Source organism: Oncorhynchus keta, chromosome 6 (assembly GCF_023373465.1).
Source record: "Oncorhynchus keta strain PuntledgeMale-10-30-2019 chromosome 6, Oket_V2, whole genome shotgun sequence".
NCBI lineage: Eukaryota > Metazoa > Chordata > Actinopteri > Salmoniformes > Salmonidae > Oncorhynchus > Oncorhynchus keta.
The window spans coordinates 24,801,883-24,826,428 of record NC_068426.1 but is presented as its reverse complement, the minus strand read 5'-3'; the positions used below and the strand labels follow the sequence as shown (position 1 = coordinate 24,826,428).

The 24,546-nt window shown below is 42.1% G+C and overlaps 1 long non-coding RNA gene across 2 annotated transcripts in view; it reads left to right on the top strand.

Moving 5' to 3' along the window:
• Window positions 1–645: 645 nt before the first annotated feature.
• LOC118385667 (uncharacterized) overlaps window positions 646–24,546 on the top strand; it is a 51,174-nt gene continuing 27,273 nt past the window's right edge. The window contains exons 1-5 of one of the 2 annotated variants that reach the window (XR_008139339.1): window positions 646–752; window positions 2,924–3,021; window positions 3,165–3,308; window positions 3,892–3,970; window positions 9,380–9,562. This is a non-coding gene — a long non-coding RNA (uncharacterized LOC118385667). The remainder of the gene's footprint in view (window positions 753–2,923; window positions 3,022–3,164; window positions 3,309–3,891; window positions 3,971–9,379; window positions 9,563–24,546) is intronic. The other variant, XR_008139340.1, reaches the window with a different exon arrangement.

The window sequence follows — 24,546 nt, the reverse complement described above, 5'->3', positions numbered from 1 at the left end:
AGTCTAGGGGGTATGGTAATGAGACCCGTAACACAACTCATACAAATTCTAATAGTGACAAAGTAAAAGTGAGAACGAAATAACCACAACAACTGAAATCTACCATCAAACTCAGGGTTTATTGGAAAACACACGGTAATGGGGGGAGCAGGAAAAGGGGCTGAGCTGGACCCAAGGAAAGAAACAATAAGTATTCAAAAACACCCCTAAGCTAGACTAGCCTACTTTAACAGCTAACTAACCAAAAATACAGTGGGTGGTCCGCGCAGTTCTAACTAGTGTATTTAACAAAGTTTACCTACGGGTAGTGTATGCACATGGGCAACTTGTCTTGGTTCCCCCTTTTCCCACCAGCAAATAAACACCATAACCAAAAACAATACTCACAGGTGAGGACAAAGTGATATGGAGGTGCTCAAACAAAAGAGAGGTCAATACATAAAGAGAGAGTGAAACAGAGATTCCTACAGACATGGCATTTACAGAGAGATTGAGCTCTACAGCAAACAACTGACAGGGTTTTTAAACCAAGGGAAAGGAACTGTGATAGGGTAGGACACAGGAGGAGGTGTGTCTTCTGATTAATGATTGGTGACTGATTGGGGAGTGATGATTTTCACCTGTGAGGGAAGAAGGAGAGAAAAGAAAACACACACACAGGATACACACACAGGATACTTGTATCCGTAACAGTTCGCTTCTCCCTTTTCAAGAATAACTTTCAACAAGAGTAAGTTTCAAATGATCATCTGGTGAGTGGAACTGTGTTTTTGTCACGTTCTGTCCTTAGTTCTTTTGTTATGTCTTTGTTTTAGTATGGTCAGGGTGTGAGTTGGGTGGGTTGTCTATGTTAGTTTTTCTATGATTTGCTATTTCTGTGTTTGGCCTGGTATGAGTCTCAATCAGAGGCAGCTGTCAATCGTTGTCCCTGATTGAGAACCATATTTAGGTAGCCTGTTTTCTATTGTGTTTCGTGGGTGATTATTTTCAGTTGTCTGTTGTGTCTGCACCAGACAGAACGGTTTTCGTTCGTTTCTCTTTGTTATTTTCGTGTTAATTCTAATAAATATGGACACATACCACGCTGCACCTTGGTCCTCACCTTCTTCCACCAACAACGGCCGTTACAGAATCACCCACCACCAAAGGACCAAGCAGCGTGGTAACAGGCAGCAGGAGCATTGCTATAAGGAGGAATGGACATGGGAGGACATTCTGGACAGCAAGGGTTGCTACACATGCGAGGAGATCCTGGCTGGAAGGGATTGCCTCACATGGGAACAGATGGAGGCAGCCAGGAGAGTAGAGGCAGCAGGTAAAGGGAGCCAGCGCTTTGAGGGAACACTGCAGACAAGGAAGCCCGAGAGGCACACGGGGAGTGTGGCTAAGTCAGGTAGGAGACCTGAGCCAACTCCCCGTGCTTACCGTGGAGAGAGAGGGACAGGGCAGGCACCGTGTTATGCCGTGAGGCGCACGGTGTCCCCAGTGTGCAGGCATAGCCCGGTGTGATACATAGCATCGCCTCGTATCGGCCGGGCTAGAGTGGGCATCGAGCCAGGTGCCATGAAGCCGGCTCAGCGTATCTGGTCTCCAGTTCGTCTCCTCGGGCCGGGGTACATGGCACCAGCCTTACGCATGGTGTCCCCGGTTCGCCAGCACAGCCCAGTGCGGGCTATTCCACCTCTCCGCACTGGCCTGGCTACGGGGAGCAGTCAACCAGGTAAGGTTGGGCAGGCTCGGTGCTCGAGAGCTCCAGTGCGCCTTCACGGTCCGGTCTATGGTGGCAGCCCCCCGCACCAGGCTGTCTCTCCGTCTCCTTCCTACAGGTGCTCCCGTCTGTCCTGAGCTGCCGGAGCCGCCGGTCAGGAGCCGCCGGAGCCGTCCGTCAGCCAAGAGCTGCCGGAATCGCCCTTCAATCCGGAGCTGCCGGAATCTCCCCTCCGGTGCTGCCGGAGTCTCCCGTCCATTCTGGACCCGTGGCTAGGGTCCCCAGTCCGAGGTCGGCTGTCCACGTCCTGCACCAGAGCCGCCACCACGGACTGACCTCGCCTTCTAGATGATAGCGGGGAGAACAGGCAGTGGCTCGGGTGGTTGTTGTCCTTGATGATCTTTTTGGCCTTCCTGTGACATTGGGTTCTGTAGGTGTCCTGGATGGCATGTAGTTTACCCCCTTTGGGCAGACTGCACCACCCTCTGGAGAGCCGTGCGGTTGTGGGCAGTGCACTTCAAATCAAAGTTTATTTGTCATGTGCGCCGAATATAACATGTATGTATTTCACCTTACAGTGAAATGCTTACTTACAGGCTCTAACCAACAGTGCGATTTTTAAGTAAAAAAAATAGGTATTAGGTGAACAATAGATAATAAACAACAGTAAAAAGGACAGTGAAAATTAACAGAAGCGAGGCTATATACAGTGGCGAGGCTATAACAGTAGCGAGGCTATATACAGTCCCCAGTTAGTCGGGCTAATTGAGGGAGTATGTACATGTAGGTATGGCTAAAGTGACTATGCATATATGGTAAACAGAGTGTAGCAGTAGCGTAAAAGAGGGGATGACGGGTGCTGGGTGGTGTAACATAATGCAGATAGTCCGGGTAGCAAATGTGCAGGGCCCCGGTTAGTCGGGCTAATTTAGGTAGTATGTACATGAATGTATGGTTAAAGTGACTTTGCATATATGATAAACAGAGAGTACCAGCAGCTTAAAAGAGGGGTGGGGATACACACACACACAATGCAAATAGTCCGGGTAGCCATTTGATTACCTTTTCAGGAGTCTTGTGGCTGGGGTCTTTGACTATTTTTAGGGCCTTCCTCTGGCACCGCCTGGTGTAGAGGTCATGGATGGCAGGCAGCTTAGCCCCAGTGATGTACTGGGCTGTACGCACTAATTAACTATGTAATTTCTTTGCGGTCAGAGGCTGAGCAGTTGCCGTACCAGGCAGTAATGCAACGAGTCAGGATGCTCTCGATGTTGCAGCTGTAGAATCTTTTGAGGATCTGGATTCTTATTTAGGTAATCCACATGCCAAATCTTTTTAGTTTCCTGAGAGGGAATAGGTTTACTGTACCAGGCGATAATACAGCCTGACAGGATGTTCTTAATTGTGCATGTTGCGTCTTCTTCACCACACTGTCTGTGTGGGTGGACCATTTCAGATCATCAGAGATGTGTACGTCGAGGAACTTGAAGCTTTCCACCTGCTCCACTGTGGTCCCATTGATGTGGATTGGGGTGTACTCCCTCTGCTGTTTCCTGAAGTCTACAATCAGCTCCGTTGTTTTGTTGACATTGAGTGAGAGGTTATTTTCCTGGCACCACACTCCCAGGGCCCTCACCTCCCCCTGTAGGCTGTCTCATCATTATTGTTAATCAGGCCTACTCCTGTTGTGTCGCCTTGCAAACTTGATGATTGAGTTGGAAGCGTGCGTGGCCACACAGTCATGGGTGAACAGGGAGTACAGGAGGGGGCTGAGCACACACCCTTGTGGGGCCCCTGTGTTGAGGATCAGCGAAGTGGAGGTGTTGTTTCCTACCTTTCACCACTTTTGGGCAGCCTGCAAGGAAGTCCAGGACCCAGTTGCACAAGGCGGGGTTCAGACCCAGTGTCCCGAGCTTAATGATGAGCTTGGAGGGTACTACAGTATGGTGTTGAATGCTGAGCTATAGTCAATGAACAGCATTCTTATTTAGGTATTCCACATGTCCAGATAGAATAGGGAAGTGTGCAGTGCGATGGCAATTGCATCGTCTGTTGATCTATTGGGGATGTAAGCAAATTAAAGTGGGTTTGTGGTGTCCGGTAAGGTAGAGGTGATATGATCCTTAAATAGCCTCTCAAAGTCGTTAACACCATACTGTGTGTGACTGTTTTCTTTCCATCAGCCCTCTGCAGTGGTGTAATGGTGCCTGGAGAAGTATACTCTCCTAAACGGCCCGCCCAGTGAAGGAAAAGGCACCCTCTGTGAGTAATCCTATGTTTTCATTAAAAGTTTTCCTATAGATTTTTCAGATGTTCGCTCTCAATCACATTTTTATAGAAAAAAAAAGACCAAAAAATGTATGGTCTAAGTTCACAACAATGTTTAAACCACATCAATCTGTTTGGCCTGCCGTGGCCTGGCTCCCCAGTGGGTGGTGGGCCTCTGTCCATCCAGGGCCATCCCTGATGCAAACAGCCCCTGATGACAATTGTGCATCACAAATAGCCTACTAACCAACACTTTATACTGAACTTTTTCTGTACCTGGTTTGCATACCCATTGTTGCCTTATTTATCATGTACTGGTAGATAGACATCTTTGAAATGTCTTTCCTACTCTACCCGCTACTGATGTCACTCTTCTGTAAGCTGCTCCATGCCAAAACAATTTGAGAGCTTGCTGCACACTTTCGCTGCCTGCAGATGATATTAAGTTTAAACTAGGCTATGTATGTGGCACTCATGCGTCTATATGAATATATTTCATGTGCTTTGCGATTGTGTAGGCTACTTTGTGCATGATTTGTCTGTTGTACTACATAATTGATCAATCATATACCTCTACTACACTACTTTGATATGCATCGGTAGCGATTAAGGTACAAGCGACGTCCACTGAAGAAAAAAAAAAGTGGGTATTGGGGTTATACTTGCGTATAGCCTCCACAACACCACTGGCACATGAGTCAGCTGGCATTACAGTTTCTGTCCTTTCGGAATCACGAACCACACTGAAGGCCTATACTTTTGCCATTGCGCAAACATGTCTATAATAGATATAAAGGCTATTAATGATAACGTTTTAAGAATGTAGTGTATATATTTGTCCTGGCGACGTGGTTTAATGCGCTGACTGAATGGAAACTGACCATTGAGTTTTTCGCTCTGCTGGTCGTCAAGACCGAGTACACTTTTTTCCAACAGCAAGAGAAGACAAAGACACTCAATATGTGGTCTCAAGAACGTTCTCTAATACTACAACAAGGACATGTAATGCCAGGGTTGTGGGTTCAATTCCGACGGGCGAGCAGTACAGAAATAAAAGTCTGAAAAAAAAGTCTGAAAATGTATGCACTCACTACTGCACTCACTACTGTAAGTCTATCTAGATAAGAGTGTCTGGTAAATGACAAAAATGTTCAGTATATATTTCTTAATCAGGATTGGTGGATCCCCTGTGGGACGGTTGAGCTAACGTAGGCTAATGCAATTAGCATGAGGTTGTAAGTAAACAAGAAAATTCCCCAGGACATGGACATATCTGATATTTGCAGAAAGCTTAAATTCTTGTTAATCTAACTGCACTCTCCAATTTACAGTAGCTATTACAGTAAAATAATACCATGTTTGAGGAGATTGCACAGTTTTGAAAATGAAATGTTATTAATAAACTAATTAGGCACATTTGGCCAGTCTTGATCCATTTTGAACAGAAATGGTTCAACAACTGTTGTTTTTTTCTTTGTATTATCTTTTACCAGATCTATTGTGTTACATTCTCCTACATTCCTTTCACATTTCCACGAACTTCAAAGTGTTTTCTTTCAAATGGTACCAAGAATTTGCATATCCTTGCTTCAGGACCTGAGCTACAGGCAGTTAGATTTGGGTATGTCATATTAGGGGTGAAAACTGAAAAAAAGGGGGCCGATCCTTAAAAGGTTAAAATAGCCAGCAAGGAGGGAGAGAGTAAACCAATAGAACCAAACAGTCTGGGGGATGGCAGATGTAAAATGTGAAGCTAATCTGTCCCACACTTTAGGGTTCAAATAAAGTAAACAGACGTGACTCAAAGTGAAGTGAAAACTCCCAATGGGTCACCGGCTATTTATTGTGCCAATTGAGAAGGTATCAATTTGAAATATGTCCGACTGAGATTTGTGACGGCTGATGCCTCTTATGTATCTGAATAAATAAGTCATCAAATTAGATCTGTAGCAATGGGTGACTGTATTGACAGTGAAGGAGTGACCTAATATTAGGTGGTTATACTTTTGTCATACTGTGTATGATTTAGCCCCATTCATATAGTCAGTCAGAATATTGATTGGATGGCTAATCTGATTTTGTGAGGAGTCCTTAATCTGCTGTTTTCATTATAGTCTTTTTTTCTAAAATGATATTGCTCATAAGTCAATTACTGTGACAAATTAAGAGTAAAGTGATGGTCGTGCCAACAGGTTGCCTGTGAGGGTTCCTCAGATACTTTCACTTCAAAGACCAGATCTGTGGTTACCTAAAAGTCAAACTAATGAATGATGAAATTAGTGATCTGAAAGAAGATCTTTCTGAAATGCTATCAGCCATCTTTCCGCTTGTGGAACAAGCCAATGTTTCACTTTGCCAGTCAACGTAATCAGTTGTATAGCTGTGCGGTCTGTATGCCGGCCTTCAGCTGTTTGTCAAAAATATAAATGTCCTTTCAAATAGATCCGCTTTTACTCATACTGTACTGTACGTAGTGTGACCTGAGAGGAAGTCTCTGTTGTAAACAACAGAGGGCAGTGTGGTCCCATGTTTAAACATCTCAGCACCATGCACTGTGCTGCTTCCCCTGTAGCGCAGTGTTACTGCCACTGAGGTATACTAAGAACTGGAGACTGCCTCCAAGATGTCCGACTGTTGTTTTTAAGGTAACCTCACATTCGCATTCACCGGTTCATGGACCATTTATATTTGGGTTGCATCCGGTTTATACAGACCAAAGTCACATGCACACTAGCAGTCAGTGCGCACAGGGAGCAGCACGAGCAGCGATGATGTCATCCAAAACCATGGCAGACATTGTATGATTATAAAATCAGTCTTGGCGACAATAATTTTAATATTTCAATGGATGTTTTGTGCACAACGGTGATAACTAAAGTGTGTTATTAAGAATGTTCAAATCTGACTTCGTTATGTGGCCGTGTATGGAAATGATCTTTCTGGGCAGCTAAACGGCAGTACTGATGCAAAACTGAAGGAGCTGTCGAAACAGTGTTTTTAGACCAGGACCCTGGCCCCACGGTTACTGCCCATACAATGAGATGGTTAAAAACAGGGTAAAGTAGTAAAACTACATACGAGAGAAATCTCTGTTTTCCAGCTGAAACCAACCATTTTTGTCAACTTCCTTGGAAATTCTGAATTGGGTTAAATGCTGAAACTGTTCAATAATTGGGGAATATGGTAAGGTTAGCACAAATGTCAGAGTACAGTACATACTGTATATCAGCACAGGGCATTAGACGCAGGTATACTGTAGCATGCCAAATTACAGGGCCAGCTATTCTCATTCCGATCTGCCCTTTAATGTGTTCAGTTTGACCCTGCGAATATAGAAGCTCTAACCAAGCAAATCTCTCTACAGGGTTCCAGTGTTCTCTGTGCTTTGCTATTGAAAACATCAATGTACCTTTGTAAGAAAAAGCCAGTCAAAGGCTGAGACTTTTACGATACACAACAGCATCAGTCCCTTTGACTGTAATACAACCTTGTACACATAATGTACAGGTTCCATGTTTGGAAACTTCTACAGCATGCCATTAACATCAAAAATAGAGATTTGGTAAAAGAATCACTCAAAAAAACATCTCCTTTAAGTGGGTATGTTGGTGGCTCTGAAACAAAGGCAAATGCATTCAAATTCTAAGTTCAAAGTATATGGCTTTTAGTGAACACTGAAGGTGAAAGCTACTTTTCCTTATTTATAAAACACTTACAGCAACTTTGCCGGGCACAATAACAATGACACCTCTTATCTATGAAAGTAAGTGGTGAGTATGAATAAAACATTGAGCGATGTTAACAGCAATTCTTTGCTTTGGTTTTTACTTTAGTGGCTTTGTAGCTACCTCTCAGGACCTGGCTGGAATACAGTAACTGAGATCCAAGAGTCAGGAGAGCAGTTCAGTGGAGATTGGCTGCTCTTTTGAAGACAAGTCTCCGTGGCCCATTGTAAAACACTTTGAAAGGAATAAGGGAAATATTGGACCATAACATCTTAGACCCTCGGTGGAAGCTCTCTCCAAATTCATCTGCTTATATATTTATTTAGCTATTTATTTAAAGATACAATGCAGCCATTTTCATCTCGGTATCAAATCCTCTCTGGGTAACAATGAAGTACCTTACTGAAATAGTCAAAAAATAAACAAAAATAGCTTCTTAGCAAAGAGTAATTTCTCCATCAATAATTTTGCTAGGACTGTCTGGGAGGGGTCTGAGTGGCAGAAATGTGTTATTGGCAGAGAGGTTTGGATCACTCTTTCTTATTGGTATGTTAACTAATCTACTGTTGATGTCACCAGGCAGGCAAAAATTCCATCCATCCCACAAAAACAGGCTGAAATGTCGTGGTCTTTTCAAACAGCTCTTACACTAAAAGGGCATTATCATACATTTGACAATCATTCCAACCTCATAGCGTGGAAAGACATAAAATACAGCTAAATTAAATTTTGACTGCACTGGGCCTTTAATATAAATCAGACTCCCAAAGGCAAGTTGGAAGGCATGATTTGCACATCAATGCTCACGTTGAGTGGCTGAAACAACACTCTCCTTCCTCTATGAAATTCTGACGAGGCACATTATTGAATGTACTTTTGTTTCCAAACAGCCTTCTTCCACAGATGCAATGACAAGGACTGATACATAGAGGATGTTGTTCCTACAGTGACGATTACAACCTATCCAAATCTAAATCTGTGGCATTATGGCCACATTCTTGCAAAACTGAACGCGTGAACCACCACATTTCATTTAACTAGGCAAGTTTGTTAAGAACAAATTGTTATTTACAACGACAGATTTTTACCTTGTCAGCTCAGGGATTCGATCCAGCAACCGGCTCCAACACTCTAACCACTAGGCTACCTGCTGCACCCATTTAACCATGGTAAGGTGACTGGGAACATGGACGAGCACAAACAGACCAGTAATTCAATCAAAGAGGCAAAAGTAAAACCAGCCATGTCGCGGTCACCGACGCCTCACTACCAGACAAACTTAACACATTCTACTCCCCCTTTGAGGAAAACAACACAGATCTGCTGTCTTGGGTCCCCGCTGCTCACAAGGACTGCGGGCTTCAGATCTCTTTAGCCTGCATGTGTAGGACTTTCAAGCGTGTTAACCCCGGACGGCATACCAAGACACGTCCTCACTGCGCGCACAGACCAGCTGGCTGGAGTATTTACTGACATATTCAACCGCTCCCTATCTCAGTCTTTTGTCCATCATTGTTCCTGTATCCAAGCAATCTCAGGTAATTGAACTAAATGACTACTGGCCTGTAGCACTCACTTCTGTCATCATGAAGTGCTTTGAGAGGCTAGTCAAGGACCATGTCACCTCCACCTTGCCTGACACCATAGACCCACTACAGTTTGCCTACTGCCCCAACAGATCCACGTACGATGCAATCGCCATTGCACTGCACACCGCCCTATCCCCCAAGAGTTGGACTAGAGCTCTTTCAACACGATAGCGCCCTCCAAGCTTGTCAGTAAGCTCAGGGTCCTGGGTCTGAACCACTCCCTGTGCAGCTGGGTACTTGACTTCCTGATGGGCTGACCCCAGTACATGAAGGTAGGCAACAACACCTCCACCTCACTGATCCTCAACACTGGGGCCCCACAAGGGTGTGTGCTCAGCCCCCATCCTGTACTCCCTGTTCACCCATGACTGTGTAGCTCTGCACGACTCCAACTCACTCATCAAACTTCTACACACACACACACACACACACACACACACAGACACACTCAGCCAATGGTGCTATCTCATTTATATAGAGACACTGGACCATTTATTTTATACTGTTTTCACACTGTGTATTCATATGTATTCTTCAAATGGCGCATTCTAATATATCTACTATTGTACATGCATTTTATTACACTGTTTATTTATACACTGGACTCTCAACATTGCTCACTGTAATATATCTACTGCTGTGAATACCATTCTAAGTATATAATTTTGGTGCGTATATATATATTGCATTTGGGTTGTCAACTGGATTCGTTCTGACATTTGATTTGTTTGTTGTTTTTTATTATTATCTGTGTACTTGTTTGACATTTTGGCTGCACCTACCATAACATCTGCTAAACTGTGTAAATGACCAATAAACTTGCATTTCATTTCATATTTGACTGGGTTTTAACAGACATATGATGTGTCCCAGAAGAGTGAAATTGCCTTTCCTCACCTTTTTTCCTCCATGATAATAGATCTTAAGGAACGAACAGATGAATTTGCAAAGACAGGTGAATATGTAACGGTGGAAATTGTCTTAGGAAGGAACGTCTTAGGGAGCAGTTAAAGATGATAGGGACACAGTAAAGGTGTTGTGATATTGATATTAGGTAATGTCATGGAGTCAGGTTTAGGCACACAGGTAGGGGGGTTTAGGGGGCCAGGTTACCACTGATTCACAATGGGGTATATTTCATGGGGGGAACTTTGACACACCTCAGGATCCTGAATGCATCAGACTGTGATTGAGCTTTCAATAGGATTGCAGCTTACACCACAGGTGATAGAAATCCCTACTTGCGCTCACAAATCATTGAACATAGTATAGTGTGAAACAGAGCCAGGATCCCAACTGAGAGAGAAGTGCATTGAATAGAACCAGAACAACAATGGTTAACAGAAAGGTGAACAGTCTTCCAATGATCTGTGTATACACTATCAAAACGGCAGAAAGGTGTGGAGGATCGATAAACTAGAATTAGAAACTGAAGATGACTGCTTCTGTGCTAAGCAACCGTTTTCATGGAGAATGTGAATTCAGATGAAGGCTGAAATGTTAATCTTTTAACTTAGCTTTTTTCATTTTTAATGGTGAGCGAGTCTTTCTCCATTTCCTTTTCTATGGGAATTCGCCAGACCATAATATTTGTGCCTAGCACGTTCCAACTATATCCTGGGCCTACTGTAAGTGTAGAGAGGGACAGAAAACATACAAAGCATGCAGACAGAGACACTAACAATGGCACTCAGTGGAGAAGATTGTTGTTGTAGAGGGTATTTGTGGAGTGTAGTGATGGAAATCTCTTGCCTGAGATGATTGCAAAAACCTACTCACACCACTCTTAGGTGCACTCTTCTGTCCTTTGTGATCTCAGAAATAACAAGGTTCCGGGAAATGGTGTTAGGTTCATATTTAGTGTAAGGACACATGCTTTGGGAGACATTTTACTCTTCTAAACGCACAGGCTGTGCTCAAATTCAGCATAACATTACGCTGGAATTGAGTTTGGAATATTGCAGCTCGTCATTGCGTCGTCTGTAACACTGCATGTTCACTGCATATTTATGCATTTCCTGCATGAATATGTTTGAGTCATCACACTGGACGTTTTTGTGGCTATTAGCACATTTCTTTTAGTACAATGTCACCCTCAATCTTTATTGATCAATTTAAAGTGTCATTTATAGGCAAGCAGTGGGAGGGTCCGTGGATGGCAACATATCGTGTCAGCTGTTTAGTGTCAAGTGTCATGCAGCCATCCAGCTGACCATGCTTTTTTCCTTGGCTGGAAATGTTGGTTCCAAAGCCTAGGAGCTCTGGATTAGCCACTAGATCTGCAATTCAAATGCAATTATGTCCTATTCCCTTCTCTATGGCAACTCCTTCAGCCAATGCAACTTTTTCTTTTACTGGAATGGTTTGAAAAGTGGAGAGGAATGGTAATGTTTTTCCATCTATGGACCTTGTAATTTACACATTATAACCAGGCAGGGGCATCATGCACCCCAAACATCTGAGGGGCACAAAGTACGTGAGGATGGCTGGGTGGTGGTCCGCAGGGGGTCTAATCCCCCCCGTCCATAAATTGGAGAATTTTGCATTTGTCAAACACCTGAAACAGCCTTTTCCTGTAATCTGGAGCCATAATCAGTATGCAAAAAAAGTTAATTATTCTGCATATTTAAGAATACCTCTTGAGCTGTCTGTATCCTCCTGACCGGTGGTTCTTCTCTTAAAATTAACTTAAAAAGCTTATTTGCATCCCTGCTAAAATCTGGGTAAAGGATTGAAAGGAATGTGGGTATTCAGTACATTTCGTTATAGCTTGCTTTTTTAAAGTCTGCAAATGTTTGCCAGCAGGCATGCCAGCTAAAATACAGGTAACTGACAAAATAATGGAAAAACTTAAGTAAAAAGGGGATACAAAGTTTATTTAAAGAAGGTGCTTCCACGCAGATGTGGTTCCTGAGTTGATTTAGCAATTAACATCCCATCATGCTTAGGGTCATGCATAAAAATTCTTGGCAGGCCATTATTTTGGCTACCATGGCTATGCCCCCATAGGATGATGATGCCCCCATTCACAGGGCACAAGTGGCCACTGAATGGTTTGATGAGCAAAACGATGTAAGTCATATGCCATGGCAGTCTCAGTCACCAAATCTCAACCCAAGTGAACACGAGTGGGAGAATCTGGAGCGGCACCTGAGACTGTGTTTTCCAACACCATCAACAAAACACCAAATTATAGAATTTACTGTGGAAGAATGGTGTCACATCTCTCCAATAGAGATCCAGACACTTGTAGAATCTATGCCGAGGTGCATTGAAGCTGTTCTGGCTCGCGGTGGCCCTACAGCATATTAAGACACTTTATGTTAGCGTTTCTTTGATTTTGGAAGTTGCCTGTAGTTAGACAAGGTAGTTACTCTAACTTTATTGACAGCCTGAAATTGTTTCTTGGTAGAAAGTTATGAGGTTGAGAGATTGGGAACTTATCTGGACTAGCAAAAGCCAACTTCATAAAATTGCTAGGTAGCTAGTACTATTACAGATAATTATTATTGTTTTGATACTTTTTTTAATAGGACAAATGTGAGGGGACATGACACCTCTGTAACCTACATATTACTTCAATTACCTCGAATAATTGTTGCCCGCATGACTCTGTATTGGTACCCTCTGTATATAGCCTCGCTATTGTTATTTTACTGCTGCTCTTTAATTATGTGTAAGTAATTTTTTTAAATTTTATCTATTTTTTACTTCAGCTTATTTAAGGGCTTGTAAGTAAGCATTTCACCTGTTGTATTGGGCGCAAGTGACAAATAAAAGTTGATAAAGTACACGAAAGTGTAATTTTGCTATAGAGTGATCAGAAAACTGAGTCTTCCGTTTGAGTATGAATAAAACCTGACTTATGTACTATAGCATTTAAATACATCTCAGTATCCCCATGTTACCACACGTTACGTACAATAACCACTCTTCTTCCCTCCTGCCCTCCTACTGACACAACGACATTAGAAAGCATGATGTGCTCTTTCCTGGCTGTGTTGACCCCAACAGCCCACCACTTATCTCTGTGTGTATATCGATCCCAGAACACCTTTCTTTCCCAGCAACTGTCCACCACAACAGCATTCTATAATAACCCCTTCAATCTCTGTCAAAACGCTTCAGGACTTAACCATGCTGAGTTGGGACTACTGCCAGGATGTGAACCAGTAACCGTGAAGCAAGGCGAGGCAGGCTGGGATCATAGAGCGAGTTCCTAGTCGACCTGTGGCTATCGATCGAGAGTTCATCAGGGCCTCCGGAGACCATTGATCTGTCCCGGGTCTCCACCCATTGATCATCGCCACAATAGGTACCAGTGACAGGGTCCTGGGCCCAGCATCACTTTATTAGGCACATCTATGGATAGGACAGTTATGATGGATAGGATAAAGGCTCGTACTGCAGCCGGCTATCATCCTATCACTGCTAACTAACTTTGCTGTCAACCCTATGATGGGAGAAAGGAGATCATCTGAGCATAGTAGCTAAATGGAGATACAGAAGACTTTCGACCATGATAGCCAATTATATTGGGAAGGGAAGAGGAGGTTGTGTTGTATCCAACCACTCTCTGCAACAACACTCAGCTTTGGCTGGATGAGTCATTACAATCTCTATAGCATCTCAGTTAGATGTCGTCATACTATCTCACACAACCATTGTCCATCCCATAGACAGGTGTGTCTATTTATGGAGACATCACAAATTACTGTGGGCAGAAATCGATTATATTACAATCCCCTCCCATCCACCTAGAAAGTAGGCTAGATTAATACAGTAATAGACTTCTCCACCAGAGGCCTTTTTCTAATTCCCTTTAGAACGTCTCTTTATTGAACTTGTGGTCAGGTTTTACAATGCCATTTAGTATAAGATTAAATCTAGTAAATACTGGTGTGTCCTTTGTCTCCAGGAGCTATGCGAATGCTTCAGAGCTATCATAAATTGAAGATACTTTTCAGGGCCAGCTCAAGCCTTTTTCGGGCCCTAAGCAACATTTTGTTTGGAGGGCCCCCACCTCTCGGCAAAACATTTTAGAGGCCTTTTTCTTGTTGGTAGAGAAGCATTACGTTTAAATAATTTATTTTCTGCCATTCTACACATTTTGTCATGGGGCGGAGAGAAAATTCTGATATTTTATTACAAATTGAATGCAATTCTAATCATTTTCCATGGGGCAGAGTGCAAAAAAGGGCAGTTTTATAGCTAAGTCCCTCCACTTCTACTCATTTTGCAATGGGATAGAGAGACATTTTTGCTGTTTTAAACTCCCACAAGAGAAGAAAATGCACTTTTACAAAAAAGCCAATGCCCAGAACTTAGCTGTGATGTTGCCCAACGATTTAAGTCAATAAGTCATTGTTTTAAAGTCAAAGTATGATATACACTGAGTATACAAAACATTAAGAACACCTGCTCTTTCCATGACATAGACTGACCAGGTGAATCCAGGTGATCCCTTATTGATGTCACTTGTTAAATCGACTTCAATTGGTGTAGACGAATGGGAGGAGACCGTTTTAAATAAGGAATTTTAAGCCTTGAGACAATTGAGACATGGGGGGTCAGATATTTTACGTGCCTCTGCCATGTGTTTTCCTATGATGTGACATGCTAATAATCAGTGCTGCAACATACTTAACAAAATGCTTTAAAGTAGTACTTAAGTCGTTTTTGGGGGAATCTGTACTTTACTATTTATATTTGACTATATTTGACTACATTCCTTAAGAAAGTATTGTACTTTTTACTCTATACATTTTCCTTGACACCCAAAAGTACGTGTTACATTTTGAATGCTTTGCAGGACAGGAAAATAGTCAAATTCACACACTTATCAACCAAACATCCCTGGTCATCCCAACTGACTCTGATCTGGCAGACTCACTAAACACAAATGCTTTGTTTGTAAATTATGTCTGAGTGTAAGAAAATTGTGCCGTCTGGTTTGCTTAATATAAGGAATTTGAAATGATTTATACTTTTTACTTTTGATACTTAAGTATATTTTAAAACAAATACTTTTAGACTTTTACTCAAGTAGAATTTTACTAGGTGACTTTTACTTGAGTCATTTTCTATTAAGGTATCTTTTACTTTTACTCAAGTATGACAGTTGGGTACTTTTTCCACCTCTGCTAATAGTTTTCAGTGTTTCTTTTCAGGACTGGGTTTTATTTGAACATTACCACCAATCAGAAACGCCTGCAAAGTTCCTCTTCACGAGACGTGAATGAGCTGAGCCAAATAGCTTTTCACCGGCCGCCTGGGCCATGGAGCAAATTAAAATAGGGGTTGCAAACATGTTTTTGCACCTCCTCTTTTTTACCAGCAAATGATTGCATTTTGGAACCCAGTTCCCCCCGTTGCCCCAAGATGAATGGTTTTGACCACGCTCCACCTCTTGATTGTTGCTGCTTGAAATCAAAAGTGTCTATCCTATAATGAAATGGTACCCCAGAAAGAAAATTCCACAATGGTTCTAACAGGTAGGGGAAGTGAAATGATAGGCTGCAATGACTTTGCTCATGATTCATGACGCAAATGATATGTTACAACACCCTGACTGCATCGGACAGGAAATGAAACACCAATACAAATGTAACAACAGCACAAAATGAATAATATCTTTCCCGTTGTAACGGCTTTCTTTAGGTGAAGTAGAGGCAGACCAAAATGCAGCGTGGTGGTTATTCATGTTCTTTAATTTATAAAGACACTACACATGAGAACTAACAACAACAACAACAACAACAACAACAACAAACGTGAGAACCTAAACAGTCCCATCTGGTGCAAACACAAAGACAGGAACAATCACCCACAAACACACAGTGAAACCCAGGCTACCTAAATATGGTTCCCAATCAGAGACAATGACAAACACCTGCCTCTGATTGAGAACCATATCAGGCCAGACATAGAAATAGACAAACAAGACATCCAACATAGAATGCCCACTCAGATCACACCCTGACCAAACAAAACATAGAAACATACAAAGCAAACTATGGTCAGGGTGTGACACCCGTGCTGTTTATTTTGTGCTGTTACATTTCTATTGGTGTTTCTTATCGTGTCCGATGCGGTCAGGGTGTTGTAACATATAATTTGTGGCTTGTTATTGCTGTGGTGCAGCTGAATAACCTGCCAGCAGCCTACCAAAGGCTGTACCATGTCCATTACAATGTATTCTATTTCTATGGTGCAATCACGGATGCAGTTTATGGAAGATAACAATAGATGGCAAAGTCAAAGATACTGGTTTCCCCTGTCCATCTTTGGCAAAGTTTTCCCTAAATGCTTATGACAAATCCAGCTCCAGAACCAGCCATAGACAGCCAGATGGCTAATCTTTGAATACGGTATAGCAACAACAGATAACATTAGCTAGCGAGATTAGCATACTAGCGAGATACACTGACAGCTGTTAGTGCCCTCTTGTCAAGTTAACAAACAGATTACCGACCATTTCAAATCCCACCGTACCTTCTCCGCTATGCAATCTGGTTTCAGAGCTGGTCATTGGTTTCTCAAATGATTGCCTCGCCTGGTTTACCAACTACTTCTCAGACAGAGTTCAGTGTGTCAAATCGGAGGGCCTGTTGTCCAGACTTCTGGCACAAGGTTCAAACCTCTGGCCTACTCTCTTCTCTGTATACATCAATGATGTTGCTCTTGCTGCTGGTGATTCTCTGATACACCTCTACGCAGATGACACCATTCTGTATACTTCTGGCCCTTCTTTGGACACTGTGTTAACTAACCTCCAGACGAGCTTCAATGCCATACAACTCTCCTTCCGTGGCCTCCAACTGCTCTTAAATGCTAGTAAAACTAAATGCATGCTATTCAACCGATCACTGCCCGCACCTGCTCGCCCGTCCAGCATCACTACTCTGGACGGCTCTGACTTAGAATACGTGGACAAATACAAATACCTAGGTGTCTGGTTAGACTGTAAACTCTGTAAACTCTAGACTGTAAAGCATCTCCAATCCAAAATTGAATCTAGAATCAGCTTCCTATATCGCAACAAAGCATCCTTCACTCATGCTGCCAAACATACCCTCGTAAAACTGACCATTCTACCGATCCTCGACTTCGGGGGTCATCTATAAAATAGCCTCCAACAGTCTACTCAACAAACTGGATGCAGTCTATCACAGTGCCATCCGTTTTGGCACCAAAGCCCCATACACTACCCTCCATTGCGACCTGTACGCTCTCGTTGATTGGCCTTCGCTTCATACTCGTCGCCAAACCCACTGGCTACAGGTTATCTACAAGTCTCGGGGTAAAACCCCGCCTTATCACAGCTCACTGGTCACCATAGCAGCACCCACTCATAGCACGCACTCTAGCAGGTATATCTCACTGGTCACCCCCAAAGCCAATTCCTCCTTTGGTCATCTTTCCTTCCAGTTCTCTGCTGCCAATGAGTGAACTGCAAACATCTCTGAAGTTGGAGACTCATATCTCCCTCACTAGCTTTAAGCACCAGCTGTCAGAGCAGCTCACAGATCACTGCACCTGTACATAGCCCATCTGTAAACAGCCCATCTGTCTACCTACCTCATCCCCATACTGTATTTATTTATTTATTTATTTATCTTGCTCCTATGCACCCCAGTATCTCTACTTGCACATTCATCTTCTGCACATCTGCCTTTTACTTCGCCACCATGGCCTATTTATTGCCTTAACTCCCTTATCTTACCTCATTTGCCCTCATTTTTAGTTTTCTTTTGTTCTACTGTATTATTGACTATGTTTTGTTTATTCCATGTGTAACTCTGTGTTGTTGTATGTGTCGAATTGCTATGCTTTATCTTGGCCAGGTCGCAGTTGCAAATGAGAACTTGTTCTCAACTAGCCTACCTGGTTAAAAATAAAGGTGAAATAATATATATATATATTTTTAATTGCCCTCTTTGTTGTTATTTCTCCACTGTACGTGGAAATCACCACAACGTTCCAACCCACACTTCGTGAATATGTATCAGCAGTCTGCGTTATTTTTTGGAGTTGGAACCAAAATGAGAATTTTCACTATAAGACAGAAGTATATCAAAATTGGGCTGGGGGCCCTATGCGACCACTTATGTTGCTTATGCCTGGAGCTGGCCCTGCTACTTTTATGAAGCAATCTTACTTTATTCATAGCGGATAACTGTAGAGATCCATTAACTTGTCACGCTATTTGTCTTCCTTATAACCTGGCCCTGCGTCCCATACAAAGTACCTCTGCTCTCACTCAACCCCACCCCTCCTCTCTCCATCTCCACATCCTGCCCACCCTCCTCCCTCTCCCCCACATACAGTAATTGGAAATACATTGCAACTACCTTACTGGGCCAGCTCAGATAACGGCAACATTTTACAATCTAATTCACAGTGTGTGTGTGTGTGTGTGTGTGTGTGTGTGTGTGTGTGTGTGTGTGTGTGTGTGTGTGTGTGTGTGTGTGTGTGTGTGTGTGTGTGTGTGTGTGTGTGTGTGTGTGTGTGTGTGTGTGTGTATGAAATTGTTCAAATCAATGTATTGTTTGTCAAAGTTCAACATTTTAACGAAATCTTGGGCAACTGCTAGGAAGTCATTTCCAGCACAGCTGTCAGTGCCTCTCATCCTCCCAAACCCCACATGAAACCCATCCACCATGTCTATGATCACATCTGCTTGGATGAGACATGTTGTGTTCCATGCTGTTGGTGGTCAGTAATGCCTTATAAAACCATTACTACACTCCTCATATATCCTCAGTGATCCATTGACAACTATTCTCCAATATTTCAGAGTGCTGACATCCCTTTAATAGAACCCCTAACCAGTCAGGTCATAAAATATACACTATGTGAATTATTACATCTGAATGTATGCCAAGAGCTAGCCCGGGGAAGCATGTTTTATGAATGCTGGGTTTCGTGTATTTGATGAACTGGTGGGTCACTGTTTGATCTTGGCAAAGACTGGGCCCAATCATTTTTTTCAGAGCATTTTGACAGTGCTCTAGAGGGCTTCCTCCATCTGTTTAAGATCCATATAGGTTTGACTCTGCGTTATTATTGACAGTTGAATGAAGTATGGATTTCACCTCATCCTGGTCATGGACTCTGGTCCAGTGAGGAGGTATAGTTTAGACTATGAAGTCATTTTATCTCGAGAGGTCAAGGTGGAAAAATGTATCCAAACACAAGCCAAAGCAAAAAAACAAATGCTGGTAAAAGATTTCATGCCATGTACAGTGCCTTTAAACAGTATTCACACCTATTAACTTTTTACACATTTTGTTGTGTTACAGCCTGAATTTAAAATGTAGATTTATTTTGTATCTGGCCGACACACAAAATGCCCAAATGGAATTATGTTTGTAAACGTTTGAACAAAATAATAAAGTATTCAACTCCTTTGTTATGGCAAACCTAAATACGTTCAAGAGTAAAAATGTGATTAACAATTTGCATAATAAGTTACATGGACTCAGTTTGTGTTTAAATTACATTACAACAAAATAATGCAACTGTAGTTTGTGTACTGTGCCAATTTGTCTGGAGGGTCAGAATGATGGTAGAATAAAATAAAGAAAGGCCATGTTTTTTATGATCTTTCACTTGCACTGTGGGGACTGTTGTCACACCTCACCTCTTGCCCTGGTAGACAGAGTCAGTGTAACGGTAAGACATGTTCTGGTTATGGTGAGGTCAGAGCCTCTCAGGAGGAAGAAATTGTGGTTTTGTCGTTTGCTTCTGTTCTCTTTTGATCTGTTTCTGCATGGTTTCCATTTTCCGCACAGCTCTGTCTTCTGATCTGGTCCTGCTTTCTATTTCTTCCTTAGGAGATTATATAAAATGAAACCACTCGACACTCTTCAGTTTTCGGCAAGATGCTGTCGATGAGAGAGACCTGAGATGCAGAGAGAATCATTTGTGAGGAGATTTTTTTTCGAATTTGAACTGATGCCCTTCATTTAACATTTCCGTTGACTGACTCCTGTCCCATTTTGTTTTTGGAGCACATGGAATGAGGTTGTTGACCAAAACAGTCGACTTCCACATCGATTGCTTATTTTTGTTTGTTTTAGTTATGCACTGTAACTCATTTCATATCTCTCTCGAAATCCAACTATTTTTTCAACGTCTGACAAAGCTATCTATACATTCAAATATTTTGGTTACACTCTCAAACCAATTTACACTTTAATGCGAGGAGTGTGCTGACTGTCAAACCAGGTGTTCCTCCTACTATAACCCTTGTCCACAAGGGAGCCACTTCATGTTGTTAAAAGGAGCCTCATTGCCACCCATTCAGAGACAATGCTTTTCCACTTTCATCAACCATTTAGCCACCAAGTGACTTTTGTATTGAGTTCTCATTGAGTTCTCCAACGTGTGTTATGATGCCCGGAGGGACACTTACCAATCATGTCTGCCAGTTTGAAGAGGGGGCCAGGAGCGATACAGGGAACTCTGGAGTGAGATTATCATCCCTGCTACTCATGTCGATATGTCCAGCTTTAGGCAATCCTATTACCCAACTACCTTGGCTACCTAACTTCAGAGGTTTTATCTCCACACGCAGCCGTTTCAGAGAGCCATGCATTGGCTTTATTCGGGAACACTGGCCAACCAGACTGCTGATAAAACTTCCCACTGTTTGCATGGTTCCCTATCCTTACCTGTAATACATGAGAGGAGAAAATAGCTACCTATGCAGTATACTTTATGTGGCTGAGCCCCAGGAGCTGTTGCCCATCACACAATAAGGTGTGATTATGGAGAGTTTGTGTGAATAAGGTGTGTGTGTGTGTGTGTGTGTGTGTGTGAGAGAGCGTTTATACATTCTTGTGTATGTGCACACTCGTGTTTGTGTGTGCAAGCAACTCAGTGAACTAAAGACCTCTGGTCCCAATGGTCACTCCGGATTTCCTGGTTGTAGTGCTAAGAGGCTGTGGCGTCTCCATAAGTGTTTGGGCCACATTTATCTGACATGGCTTCAGTCCACAACTTCCATTAGAAGGGAGTTGATGCTGCATGAAATGCCTGCATACTGAGCAATGGTCTGTATCCCTGTAATGTAGACTCACCAGCTGGACAGGGCATATTGCAGGAAGAAAATGCTCAAGGATATTCTGGCAGAAAATAGAGAATGTTCTGCTAGAACAAAGGTGCCAGACTTCTGAAAACAATTTGTTTACTGTATTAACTCTGCAGTTAGGAACAATGTTTTAATATTAACAATTTTTGAAAGTACACTATCTGTGAAAAGCAGGTATCATTCTGCAATAACCAATATCCTTCTTATCAGCCCCTGTCTACTACAGCAACTTTTCAGTATATTAATATTAATTCATTAATTTATATCCTCCAGACTGATGAGGGAACACAGTGACCTCTAGGGGGTAGCAGAGGTCTATGCAGATGGAGAAAGATAACTCCCAGACAGCCAATAGCAGCTGTACTGCACCACACTGAGGTCAGTGAGAAACGTTCCAAGACCACATACAGCACCAACACACTGGGGGAACGAGCTGTGGGAGGAGAGGGACTTTGATGTAGTCAAACACAGACTCAGCTGTGTGTACAATGAAGGGTCTCTCTCTCTCTCTTTCACACCCCTCCTAATCACCATGAAATTAAGTTGTTCAGAAAGTAGCTCCTCTGAAATGTCCTCATTGAATTGGTAGATATGATATTCAAATTTAGTGGCTTTACTTTTTTGGGTGGCTGTTTGAGGATATGCTAAATTATGCAGGGTGTAGTGAAAGGTGTATCATCTCAATAGTGTCCCTTTTAAAAATAGTCCACTTCCAGCTGGGCAGAAATCATTAAATAAATGACTTCACTCCAGAGCTGACTTCGAGGGACACTACGGACAATAGTGTGTATACCATTAGCACTAAGAACATACAGTGCCTTCAGAAAGTGCTCAGACCCCTTGACTTTTTGCACATTTGTTAGGTTACAGCCTTGTTCTTAAATGTATAAAAGTTTATTTTTTTCATCATCGAGTTAAACCCGCTACCCTGTAATGACAAAACAAAAAGAGGTTTTTCAATTTTTTTTGCTAATTTATTAAACATAAAAAACTGATATCACATTATCTTAGGGCTCGGCGTCCTGCTAGCGGGACAACTTCCGGTGAAACTGGAGGGTGCGCAATTCAAATAAATAATCAGACAAATTATGGATAATAAACATGTAGGTACATACAAGTGTCTAATATCGATTGAAAGCTTAAATTCTCGTTAATCTAACTGCACTTTCCGATTTACAGTAGCCATTACAGCGAAAGCATGCCATGCAATTGTTTGAGGACGGCGCCCCACATCAAAATATTTTTCCAACGGCACAGGTTTCATAAATTCACAAAGAGTGATGAAATATTCACTTACTTTTTGAAAATCTTCCTCTGTAAAGTATTTTTGAAAGTCTTTCCGCTATAACATGTAGTGTCGTTTGTTAGATAAAATCCTTCTTTATATCCCAATAAGTCCCAATAGTTGGCGCCATGGATTTGAGTAATCTCTTTCAACATGCAGAGAAAGGAATCTGAAAATCTACCGCTAAACTTTGGGATAGGGCTGTCTACCGCCCCCGCTGGAGTAATTGCGTGCCCATAGTAAACATTTTTTTTTTTTGTCAAAAGTTGCTAATATATGCAAATAAAAAATATTATTGAATAGAAAACACGCTAAAGCTTCTAAAACCGTTTAAATTATGTCTGTATGTAAAGCAGAACTCTCAGGGCAGTCATTCTCCCAAACTCTCTCTTGTCATCAGAAAAGTTGGCCCAACTTTGACGTCATCGCCCCCACCCCCCCAAGCACTTACAGGTCTGGGAACAGTCTCTCTGTCTTCAGCGCGATCTCAGCTTTCAATGGGGCTTCTCATTGTGAGAATCGCGCACTCACGAGAGTTTTCGGTCACGCGAAAAAACAGGTCACTTTTATGCGCGCTCTGCTCCGGTCCTGTCTTTTTTCCAAGATCGATTATACAATGCATGCGTTTCTGTTCGTCCTCACGATTGCTGTACACCATTATAACATGTTAAAGCTTGATTATGAACTTAGTTTGATAAGTTTAGTCGACATATAATATGTAAGTTTAACGTTTTGGTGTGCATCCACTTGACTTTTGGCTACATTTCAACCGAAATGTATCGTGTTTGAGAACCGAAAGACACAGACTGCAAAACTAAACGCTGTTTTTGGTAAGTATAATTCCTTCCAGGTCTTCTGATGGAAGAACAGCAAAGGTAAGGGAATATTTATGTGGTAAATTTGGGTTTGTGTGGACTCCAAGATAGAGGAGCCATAATGCTACTTTTTGAGCGCCGACTCATAGTATAGCCTAGTGAACGAAACCTGTAACGTTAAAAATAAATGTAACACAGCGATTGCATTTAGAAGAAGTGTATCTTTCTATGATGTGTATTCCTTGTTAGCTGACGTTATCTGCCGGAGCTATCGTCATTTCTCCGGACATTTGAGTAGCATTTTTTGAACGATGCGTCATTGTAAACAGAGATTTATGGATATAAATAGCATATTATTGAAAAAAACACAAATGTACTGTGTAACATGTCTCTAGTACTGTCATCTGATGAATATTTTCAAAAGGTTTGTGAATTATTTTTCTTTGAATCCTGCGTTTGTTGATTGCATATTTTTTCCAACTTGGCTATGCAAATGAGCTATGTCTGCGGTGGTGGTTTGACATAAATATGTGCTATGTTTTCGCCGTAAAACATTTTAGAAATCTGACTTGCTGGGTAGATAAACAAGTTGTTTATCTTTCATTTGAGCTATTGGACTTGTTAATGTGTGGAGGTTAAATATTTTTAGGAATATTTTTGCGTTCCATGCGCCACCTTCCAGCTGAACGTGGGGGGTGTTCCAAAATTGGAACCCTAGTCCCCTTCTGGTTAAAACAAGTCAAAATACGTTTCTATTGACTCCTCAGATACCCTAAAATGTAATCAAACTATAATATTTCATACGGAAATAAGTATTAGCAGGTGCGTTTTGGCTTCATCGCGCACCCGAACACGAATTTCCAAGATGTGTCCCTGAACTAAAACTCATGTTTTTTTTAACATGTTTTGGAAGTTACAAGCCTGAAACGTTGAACACAGACTGCTGACACCCTGTGGAAGTCATAGGAATTGCATCCTGGGAGCTGGAATTCATTATTTCCATATAGTTTCCTTTGTAAGAGCATGAACTCTCAAAAATACAATTCTGGTTGTTTTTTC